The sequence below is a fragment of the Calypte anna genome, chromosome Z (genome assembly GCF_003957555.1).
Source record: "Calypte anna isolate BGI_N300 chromosome Z, bCalAnn1_v1.p, whole genome shotgun sequence".
In the NCBI taxonomy this organism is placed as follows: domain Eukaryota; kingdom Metazoa; phylum Chordata; class Aves; order Apodiformes; family Trochilidae; genus Calypte; species Calypte anna.
Genome location: NC_044274.1, coordinates 36,281,989 through 36,294,097, shown reverse-complemented (window position 1 = coordinate 36,294,097; position 12,109 = coordinate 36,281,989).

Below are 12,109 nucleotides of genomic sequence, written 5' to 3'. Positions count from 1 at the left end.
AGCTGCAATTTCACTCTGGAGGGCAATTACCTCCTCCTGTGTGGGTAATACAGCACCACCCAGTACTGCACAAATGACTGATTTACCTTTGCCATTTTTAAGTTTTGCCTGTGATTGTAACAATATTATGCTTTCTGCCAGTGCAGAGGGGTTTGACCAATTTTCTAAGGGACCATTTTTTTCCCTAAGGTGATAGTTTAGACTTAAACTTTTCCAAGAACTCCTCTGTGAGAGTCTGACCTCACTGATTTGCAATTGTCTCAAAGGAGCAATTTTAAAGTGAATAGCCCCGGGTAGGGTGGAGGACCTGGCTGGCCAGAGCTGAGCAGGGGGTGACACCTTGGGATGTGATAAGACCTACTGGGTAGAGACTGCTCCCCTTTTCTAAGCACCAGCCTTCAATGCTGGGTGGTCCTTCCAGGCACGACTGAGCCACCTTGATTGTACTTGAGAAGTACCTGGCTAAGGTGGCTGGAACAGAGAAGGGAGTAGCGCCTGGAAGAAGAACTGATGACTGGGTGGAGACTACTCCCCTTTTCTGAGGGCCAGCCTTTAATGCTGGGACGTCCCTGGAGGCATGATTATGTACCTGGTTAAGGTGGCTGGAACAGAGGAGGAGTGGTGCCAGGAAGATTTGATGACTGGGTGGGGGACTACACCTTTCTGCAGAAGCTCCCCTCCAGGCAGCCTGCCTTCTAACGAACCTGGCTGAATGACAGCTGCCCCTTTGGAACAAAAGGGACTCAGGGTACATATGGCTGTCCATGCTGTGGCTGGGGTAGTCTCTTGACCCACCACCGTTCTGCATCGGACCCTGTCCAGAGTCAGTGCCATCTTGAAGAAACTTGCTGGACAGCTGGATCTCTGGTAGTGACTCTCTCTTTCTCTCATTCTTTCTTACCACTTTTCTCTCTCTCTTATAGCTTCTTTTTCTCTCTCCCTCTTTTGCCTGTGTTAATTGTCAAATAAAATCTGCTTGTACCTGACCCTTTTATGGTTGGACTTTGTTTCGCAAATCCAAAACAAAAATAAATTTTAATGTTGTGTCAGACCGTAACATGCTCCAATGAAGGGATGCTATCCCATTTATACAAGCAACACACACAAACATCTTCCAGAACACTTCTCATCCCCAGAGTGGACTTTTAACATACACGTCCACTGGGTGGTAGCACCCTGGCACAGAAAAATCTGTTGGTACAGCTACAGTAATCCAGTGACCTCGGCCCAGTTTCTGGAAACAGTCATCTGTGATTACCTGCACCCAGACACAGATTCAGGAGAGCTTCACACGCACAATCATCTGCCAGAACAGTTTTCACCCCTGACTTTCTACACACATGTCCGCTGGACGGTAGTACCCTGTCACAGACAAATCTGTCGGCACAATTCAATAATCTGGTGACCCTGGCCCAGTTGCCAGAAAAAGTCATCTATGACTACCTGTACCCAGACAGATTCAGGAGAGCTTCAACTCCCCATAGTGACTTTATCCCTTACACGTACTCTAGAACATTAACTCAAGGCTGGTGAACAGCTTGCGGAAGATTAGGAAAAAGCCTCTTGCTTTCTAAAATCCTTCACTATTGTGAGGAGCCCAGGTGTGGCTGGGTTAAGGTTTTCACTCCCCTATTGTAAGTCGCTCAGCAGCTGCAACCCTTTGTTCATGGGGTCGTGCCAACTATGCCAAATGTTACAGTCCGAGGTAACATTAATTTTTTTGTTTTTGCTTTGGATCCATGAAGCAAAGTCCAACCATAGAAGGGTTGGGTGCAAACAGACTTTTATTTGACAATTGACAGAAGCAAAACTAGAGAACCAGGCAAAAGAGGGAGAAAGGAGAAGAAGATAGAGAGAGAGAGAGAGAACTGGAGAAAAAGGGTAAGAAAGTGAGAAGAAAGTGAGAGAGAGAGAGAGACAGAAAGAGAGACAGACAGAGAGAGACAGTCATCACCAGGGGTGCAGCTGTTAAGCAAATTTCTTCAAGATGTCACTGACCCTGGACAGGGTCCGATGCAAAAGAGTGGTGGGTGAAGAGATGACAAAAACATCCACAGCATGGACAGCCATATGTACCTGAGTTCCTTTTGTTCCCAAGGGGCAGCTGTCAGTCATCTGCCACAGAAGCCAGGGGCATTGGCATCAGAGCCATTGCAGACAGGATGCCTGGAGGGGGGGAGCTTCTGCAGAAGGGTGCAGTCCCCCACCCACTCATTTGTTCTTATCTCCTTCCAGGCATCACCCCTGTTCTGCTTCATCCAGGCCAGGTCCATTAGCATCAGAGCCATTGAAAACAGGCTTGCCTGGAGAGGGGTCTTCCATCACACAGTTCTTATCTCTTTCCAGGTGCCACTCTTAGCTCTGTTCCAACCCCCTCAGCCAGGTACATCAGCATCAGGTGGCTTCCTCCACCCTGGCCAGGATAATCGTGTCTGAAGGGACATCCCAGCATTGTAAGCCCTCAGAAAAGGGGGAGGAGTCTCCACACAGCCAATAGTTCTTAGTTCTTATCTCTTCCTGGGTGTCACCCCCTGCTCACCTCTGGCCAGGCCAGGTCCTTCACCCTCGCCAGGACTATTCACTTTAAAATTGTTTTTTTTTGAGACAATTTCAAACCAGTGAGATCAGACTCTCACAGCATGCCTCTTCAGGTGGGGGGGGAGAAGATGAAGTGAAGTGGGAGGAATTGTGTTATTCATAACGAGAGAAATGGAAACGGAAAAATCCAAGGTAATTGTTAAAACTTTCTGCCGTAACCCATTTCTGAAAAGAGACATTGTGCATGTTGGAAATCCCAGGCTTACAAGACTGCTCTGTGGTTATGTGCCAGCCCTTGGTGACTGATGGTGATTGAACCCAGGCTGAGAATATTTTTTGTTTTTTTGAAATACCACAGCAAGGCTTAAGCTGATGAGTTCATTTACCTGTACTGTGAGTGCCTGGTAGTACTTGTTGATGGAGAAATGCTGAGCCAATTTTCTCTCAGAGCTATTGGTTTCCTTAGAGTTAATGGTGAAAAGCTTTCCCGATGTACCAGAAGAAGATCCCACTTGTTTGGAGATTCTGTGCTACTTAAAGTAGTACAATAATGCTTCATAAAGGTAAACATGGTACAGATGTTTTCTGTTAATTGTTACTCTTTTCTGAAGAGATGAAATTTACCTGTAATAAATATTATATTAGAGGTGCCTTCTATTTTCAAGACATTCAAAAATTCAAAAGGCTAGGCTGTGCTCCATTTGGTAACAAAAGAGAACCCACCTACTAAATGTTTGCAGAGGATGTTATGATCTTGTAGTTCAAGAAAAAGAGATTACCTAAAACCCTAAGACCCCTAGCATAAAGCCTCCCTTTAAAATAAACATCACATACTCCTAAATTTGTACCAGTGCTAATTTTGGCAGCCAAGTCATATACTGTGAAAGCAGCCTGCCATACATCTGATTATTAATGTTTGTATTGGTGGCTTGTTAATAGTGTGTGAATTAAATGCTTTAATACAGGATTACTGTAGTTAAATGTGTAATCATCCTAATTTTTTTCCCCTCCAGGATTCAGTGCAACTGAGAGAATGCACAGAGCTACTTTCTTTTTGTTTTCAGTTAAATATACATGAGGTCTCTTTCCTTTTCCCTTCCACTCACTTTCCTTTTTCATTCTTCAGTTTCTTTCACCACTGCAGAAGACAGTTTTGAGCAAAATATTTTGTTACAGGTATTTTTTTGCACTGCAAACATGTGACCAGGATACTCCGTATTCAAGGTACAAACATTGCTTTCTTTCTATTCTACCTCTCTCAAATGCTGTTTAGTGCAATGATACATTAGGAAAGCTATTTCCTTCTAAATCTTGGTATCCTTTCTAACTGGCCAGTGTAGACATGCTTAAGGGGAGCACTTTCCATCAAAATAAGATTTTCCAAAAATATGTAATTTTAAATTATATTTCTTTTTCTTGTTCTTAGCCAAAAGTAATTTTTGCTCTTCTATTTCTTTTTAAGGTAGTCGTATATTTAAAAAAAAAGAAAAAAAAAAAAAAAAAGATGTGATTCCTACAGGCAGGATTTAAAAATTTGTACTGGTATAGTTAAAACTGGATTTTGTGTTTTTTTTTTTACTCTGTCACCCAAAACACACAAGCAGTTCCTTTTTCCTGGAATGTTGGTGGGTGTGTGAGAGAAAAAGATCTACAGGTCTGGGAATACCTTCTACAGAGCCACATGTCAGAGCCTCTGTACAAACAGGCTCATCTGTGCTGAAGATAACAATGCTCCCATGTCCTACACAGCTGAAAATGTAGCTCTCTGATGTAGGCATGGAGGACTCAATCAACTCATTTGAATTAGGGTTTTTTTATTTTGTTTTGACTGGTTGGTCCTTTGAGCCTCTCTTGTTTTTTCACTAGCATGTTTGTGATCCTCCCTACTCAAATCCTGATCCGACTACCTTCTGCTCAAGGATTTATACTCTGAAAAAATGAGAAGAAAAAAATGTAAATAAAATATGCTGACATTTTTGTATGAGTGTGAGTCAGGAACTTGAAAGCAGAAGCTGGGGCTGCAACTGTTTCTCTTTTGCCTTGAATGTACTAAGCCTTTGTGGTGCCAAATTAGCACTGAATACAACAGTACAAAGTATAGTTTAGGATATCAGGTACAGCTGCTGAGGAAAATGTTGCTGAAGATGTACACTGAAGAGCTCATCAAAAGGACTGCTCTTAGGTGGGGTATGTGGGAGCAGTAGTTGCATTCAGTAGCAAGAGTTTTTCTGATACTGACATTTTGCAGTGACCACAGTGCCATTGCACGGGTTGGGTGGTACAGCCTTGATATGCAGCCAGATAGTTCTGCCATATACTTACAGCAGAGTCCCACTTTCCAGGCATAGCAGGAGGTGAATCCTGGAGTAGCATGCTGTAGAAGATCATCTCTGACAAGCTCTTAAATAATGCACTGGCCACGTCTGCTTTTGAACCAAGAGTTACTGAACATAACTCTTGAGATTTCATGTTTCTTCTGGTATTTGGAGTACAGCATTTCCACCTCACAGCAAGAATTTTTTATGTCAAAACCAATAAATGTTCTTACTCTTACCAAATGATTTTCTGTCCTGGTTACAAGGAAACAGTATTATAGTGTCTTTTTTTATTATTAAAAATGGTGTAGGCTGACATTTACAACATGTCCATAAACCTGCCCGTCAAGTGCAAAGAAACTCTTCTGGGCAGTCACTTTTGATTCTAATGGTTACATTCTATGATGTTGTTGCAGAAATATTTTTTATCTGATTAAGGATAATGAACCTATGATATTGTATGAATAGTATACACATTAATGGAAGGATTGTCTAGTAGTCACTTCTGCATCTGTGGTTTTTACTTACCGGATTACTCCAGCATGCTAAAATGCATCTGAAGGTTAAAATCAATAAGTACAAATATTTAAGGATTTAAAAAAAAAAAATTCCACTGTTCTATAGCAGTTATATTGACCCAAACTCTCTTTTAATGTCGTATCAAGGTAAGCATTTGTATTACACCTTCTTTTCATATGCAAATAAAAGAAGGGGTGGAGGGATTTAAAGCTAATCTTTATCTTTCAATCAAATCTCTTCTTTAAGAAGTACCCCAGTGCTAGTGTTTGCAGGAGTAATTATCATGGTTTTATTATTATTCTTGAAGAATTTTATAACAAATCTGCTCTGGCACAATCCACACTAATGCTATACATAGGTGATACGGCTGCTATTCAAAGCAGGGTTTAGTGCTATTGTCATTAAAAAGAGTCAGCATGGTCAAAGGTGGTCAAAGGTGTTACCTCATTTTCTGAATGACCACAATTTTTGGCAATGTATTTGGATGTCTATCCAGTATGGCTTGGGGAAACTTTGAGGGTTTTCAAAAATTCTGTCTTGATTATTTTTGGCCATAATTTAAGATGTGTTTGATTCAAGAAATGTTGTGTAAGAATGAGTCAGGTCCCAGGGCCATGGCCATAAGGTGCCAGGTAGAATGGGCCTCTCTGCTTCTGACTCCAGGCTCTGCTCTCTGCTGCCTCATGTAGTGAAATGATTTGCATGAGCATTGTGTAAAGTGTTTTTACATTTTTCTATATGGTAGACCTTATCTAAAGGCTAGATATCCATTATTTAGAAAAAATTTCACAGCAAATTGAAATATAGGGAGTCATTTTCTACTGGGGAAAGAACAAAGAAGACCTCAGGGGAATCAAGCATTTCAGCCTTTCATCAAACACAGCAAACGTGTAAATGAAGCAGTTACACTGCTGCATCATAAACTGGTGGTCTGCTCCTGGAGTGGGGAGGAAAAAAATTCTAAAATATGTGATATAAAAGTAACAAACTTCCTTGTGTTACAACATGGCTTTGAGGTATTCAGTAGAAGTCCAATTTACATTCACAAAATCCTCTTGTGCTATTAATGGTGGCAGGGCTAGCCACCTCACAAAAAATAGTGACACTGAAAAAATAGAGATAGCTATCACATCTTCCCCTCTCCAACACATGGAGTGATATTACACACAAAAAAATTTGCTCATTTTACAGTCTAGCCTCCTAAGGGTGGATACTGATGTTACTATTTCAATGAAAATATTTTTCCAAAGCAATGTTAATGTCATCCTCCCATTTACCCATGCACACATTTTTTCCCAATTAAAAAAATTCCAATTCCCACCTCCACTGCATATTAGCTTATTTAATTCAGGCTTTTAAGAAACAATCAGAATAGTTTTTCAGTGTCACAATAAAGTTAGGGGGTTTTGAGGTTGTGTATCACTTCACTGCTGCTTTTTCTTATTCCTTCCTCTTCCACTAAGAACCTTCCTGAAGCTATTGTTCAGCACTCAAGAGATGTTGTTGCTTGAGGCTTGGTCTTGATCTCATGGGTTGCTCAGCAAATGGGAATGGAAAGTGTTCACAGGAATTGGCTGGCTGTAACAACTGCTGCAACAGCTGTTACAGACTCATTTATGCCTCTTTCTTCCTCTGAGCAGTCTAAGTAAAGAGATACAGTAGGAGCAATCCTCTGTCTAGCTGACCCTTCTGCTTTGCCAAATTTCATAGGTGCTCATCAGCTGGAAATGATGGAGGGGGAGAAGGAACTGGGAGTCCTAGCTGAGTGCAGTGTGACAGCAGGAGACAGCTAAGAAAAAGACAAATGTGATCTAGGATTTGTCAGGAGAGGCCTTTGCAGTACAGATAGGGAAGTATTGCTGCCATTATTCAAGGTGCTGGTGAGACTTTGTCGGGAATAGTGAGTACAAACCTGGTCATCCAGCTCAAAAAATTTAATTGAGAATGGGAATGATGTTGGCAGAAGGGCCTACTGGGTAGACTGGAAAATCAAGGGGTTGGAGAATGCATCATGTAAGAAAATTCTATATCCTTTTAATTTATCAAACTGGCAGACTGAGAGCAGATGCAAATGTTTAAAAAACTCCAAATGTCTTCATAAAGGGTGAAAAGGTATTACATCTGAAAGACATAAGTCTTAGCACAAAAAACAAGTGAGGAAAACAGTGTAGCCTAGAATTAAAGATGCTCCCATTAGAGCATGGAAGCCCTGGAGCAGGTTTTAATCCATAGACTGCCAAGAAAAAAGCAGGCTGCTTTTAAGATGGAGCATGGCACACTTGTGAAAAGGTGTGTGTGATAACAAGGCATTGGCATCCATAGCCCATAGGTCTCTTTCAATCCTTCTTAGGTGCTTGACCTGCAAATATAAAGGATAGAGGTAATGAAATGAAAGAATATTTAATGTTTTTTAAAAGTTTGGTGGGAGAGAGAACGAGGAGGAAGGTGGTTGAAGAGAGTGGACCAGAAGGATTGTCAAAGAGAAAATACTAATTTGTAGTGTTTCACTGCAGCTGAAAAATAAGCACTTCTCTGGTAGGTCTATTTATTATGACTCTGCATATCTAAAACCAATAGTTAACAATGAAATTGAATGTTATTCAAGCTCTAATATGCTTGAGCTTGCTTATACTCACTGGGCTTCTATTCTTATCAGCCCAGACAAGTAATCTAGTTTCTTTTCTAGTCAAAATGTTTGGGGTTTTTTGAGCTTGGAGATATGGCAGATGCATCTCCTTGATGTCTTTCACTGGTCATGTCTGTAGCACTTGGGTTAAGTAGCTGTAAGCTGCTCAGAATAACAGCAAGGGAAGAGAGGGAGGCTGCAAGGTTACAGCTCAGCATAGGTGTACTGGCCGCTGCTGTGCACTGCTGGGGGCAATATGGCTTGAGGACAAGAATTCCCTTCCCTTACCATGTCAGGAAGCATAGAGGAAAATGGTATTAAAAGCCAAATTGTTACATGTGATTCACACGCAGCCTTCTTACACCAGGTTAAATTTTACTAGCCTTGTCTTTTAGATGAAGCATTTATTTTCTTAATGCCTAGCAGAAGAAAATTTCTGATCCTGCCACAGCTATTTGTATACTTTGGGCTGGGCAATTCTTTGGCTGGAAGAATGTGAATGTGCATGTACAGGCTTGATGGATCACCATGAGAGTTGGTCCATATCAATTAACTTTCTCTTTTCTCCTTTTTTTTTTTTTCTTTTCAAACATAACATTTTCTGAAACTGAACATCAGTTGACCAGAGAAATTGTTGGCCATCCTGTATATCTTTTCAAATAACTTGTTTAATGTGCCAGAGTGCAATGACAACAACATAAGAAAATTGTGAGCTGAGTTTTGTGTAGCTTCACAACAGTTGTAGGTAAGTAAAAAAGGAGTCTGATGTCATTGAAGTTAGGTACCTAGAATGGTACCCAGCTGGAATGCAGCAGTTTGGTAGGGGAACACAAACAAGAAATGTAACAAATGATGACTGAATTTTCTTATGCAGAAAGTGGTCAGGAGGCTGACTGTACCTGCCATGTTAAGAAACAAACAAGAAAGCAAACAAGCAAACAAGTAAAAACAAAACTGAACAAATTCAAAAGAACGTCCCTCTGTTTTCCAGCACGTTGAATGTACCTAAAAAAACACAGGCACCTGCGCTTGATCACTCATATTTTCATCACTCTGTTGCAATGGCTTAAGAGAGGAGACCACTGAATACTATTCTGGGAACTTAGAAGGATAATGTAACTACTACTAAGCATGTGGTAACATTTACTCCTAACATCATTTATAACATCTTTAGGAAATCACCAGAAATAGTGTCATTTATGTAGCACCTTGTCCAACGTACTTGATAAACCACAGGCACAATCCAGGGAAAACCTTATTTCTGAATTCCAGCTGTAGCTGGACTGGTAGGGGGAAGCTACTTAGCAGAGGAAGCATACTCAGTACTAGTAGGAAGTAACTCAATATTCTTTTGAAAATACAGGATAGCTACTTTTTGGTTTTAACCAGGATGTGTTCCACGGTGCACTGGGAGCAGGTTTTGATAATCTCTCATTATTATAAAGCTGTTTTCCAAACCATTCTTTCACAAAATAGCTGTATGATTTCTTGAGAAGGAGGGACATGAAATGATCATGGAGCATTTAGGTTTCTCTTATTACCTCTCACTGAAATATTAACCTCCACCTTGGTGTCACTGAAATGTTTGAGACCTAAGGAGCATATTGTCAGTTTTCTCTGCCTGGTGGTCCTAGCTGTCTGGGTGCAGAGGGTCTCTGACTTCAGAGGCACACTGTACAGCCTTCACCCTTACATGATGTAGTGATCTCCTCTCACTTCATCTCACCTATACTGTCCAGCCCTAGAGGCATCTAAAACTTCTAAGGCTTGGACTGGTTGTAAAATGGGAGCATTGCAAGGTCTTTTCTCTCAGCTGTTGCGACCTCATAGGAGATCCACTCTTTTTCTCAGCTCTCAGTGAGTCTTTCAGAAAAGCAACTTTATCTTTGATATTTCTTCCTGATAGTCTTCTCCTATTAAAAAAAAAAAGTTTGATGCAGGTCCTTTATCTCGTATTAGTTCTTTATTTTGTTCAACCAACGGCTCTCAACCTCTTGGCAATTTCAAGGTTTTTTGTGCTTGCAGTTCACAAAAAAGTAGAAAAATGTTCATTATTGTTCATTCTTCTTTCTTTTTGTAAGAACTGACCTAATTAAGCAACAGAGTGTGAGGCAGTTAATTACTTTAAGAATATTATTGAATTTGTTGACAAGGTATAGGTATAGGCAAAAGAAAACTCTTAATTTTTCTGCCTTTCAACCAACATCTCTATGTGGCCCCAAACCAGTGTCGGTTTGTGGCAACATAGTCTTTACAGAAAAACGGTTTTATGTTTCAGATTAACTGTTCAAGATATGCGGGCAGTGTGTGTGCTGCATAGCCCCTTTAGCCCAACTAGGTGAATGTTTGTCCTTCTTCCCCTTTCCAGGAGGAGATGGTCGGTGATCTGCTACACCATACAGATATCCACAAATCTATGGAGCTGGATGGGATGCACCCAAAAGTGCTGAAAGCACTGGTGAGGGTGCTCACCAAGGTACTTTCCATCACTTGCCAACAGTGCAGGCTGGCTGGAGAGGTACTGGCAGGCTGGAATTCAGCCAGTGTAACCCCCATATATAAGAAGGGACAGAAAATGGTTCCAGGAAACTACAGGCCTGGTAGTTTTTCTTCAGCATCAGAAATACTGATGGAGCAGATCATCCTTAATACCAGTAATACCATCATCTGTACATAAAAAACAGGTGGTGATCATTCCTAGTCATCATGTGGTCATGAAGGACAGGTCTTGTTTGACTAACTTCTCTCTTTCTATGACAGGGTGGCCCACTTATTGGATTAGGGAGGGGCTGTGGATGTTCTCTGCCTTGACTTTGACACAGTTTCCCACAGCATTTTTCTGGAGAAGCTGTTGGCTCACAGCTTAGATGTGCACACCCTTCAATGGATAAAAAACTGGTTGCATGGCTAGGTTCAAAGAGCTGTGTTAAATGGAGTTCAGTCCAGGTGGTGGCCAGTCATGAGTGTGTCCCCCAGGGCTCAGTGCTGAGGTCACTTCTGTTTAATATCTTCTTTGATGATTGGGATGAGGGTACAGAGGGTACAGAGTAAATTTGCAGACAACTCTAAACTGGGTGGGAATGTTGATCTTCCTGGGGGCAGTGTAGAGCCTCTGGGGATCTACAGATGGATCTAGACAATCTCAAGCAACAGGCTGAGGCCAACTACATGAGCTTCAATAAGGCCAAATGTTGGGTTCTGCACTTTGGCCACAACAACTCCCAGAAGTGGTACTTGGAGAGGAGTGGTTGGAGAAAGGGACCCGAATGTGTTGATTGACAGCCAGCTGTCATGAGCTGTCATGTGTGCCCAGGTGGCCAAGAAGGCAAATGGCATCATGGCCTGTATCAGGAACAGTGTGACTATCAGGGCCAGGGAGGTGATTTTACCCTTGTGCTCAGCCTTGGTGTGATCGCACCTTGAGAACTGTGCACAGTTTTGGGCACCACAGCATAGGAAGGACATGGAGGAGCTGGAGAGAGTACAGAGAAGGGCAACCAGTCTGATGAGAGGACTGGAGAACAGTTCTTATGAGAAGCTGAAGGAGGTAGGGCTGTTCAGCTTGGAGAAGAGGAGCTTGAGAGCAGACCATATTGCCCTCTATAAGTACATGAAAGTAGGCTGTATTGAGGCAGACATTGGCCTCTTCTCTCAAGTGACTAGTGATAAGACAAGAGAAAATGTGTTCAAATTGTGCCAGGGAAGTTCAGATTAGATATTAGGAAAAAAATTCTTCGCCAAAAGAGTGGTGAAGCATTGGAACAGATTGCCCAGGGAGGTGGTGGAGTCACCATCCCTGGAGGTATTAAAAAAATGGTAGATGTGGTGCTTCAGGAGGTGATTTAGTGGTTAGGGTGTTATAAGACTGACTGTTGGAATCAATCATAGAATCATGTTAGGAAAGGATCTTCAAGATCTTGCTGATTCTATAATTCTATTATCAAAGATTCATATAATCATAGAAAGTTAGGTGTTAGAAGGGACATCAAAAGATCATCTAGTCCAACACCCCTGCCAAAGTGGGGTCACCTACAGCAGGTCACACAGGAACGTGTCCAGGTGGGCTTTGAATATCTTCAGGAAAGGAGACTCCACAACCTTCCTGGGCAGC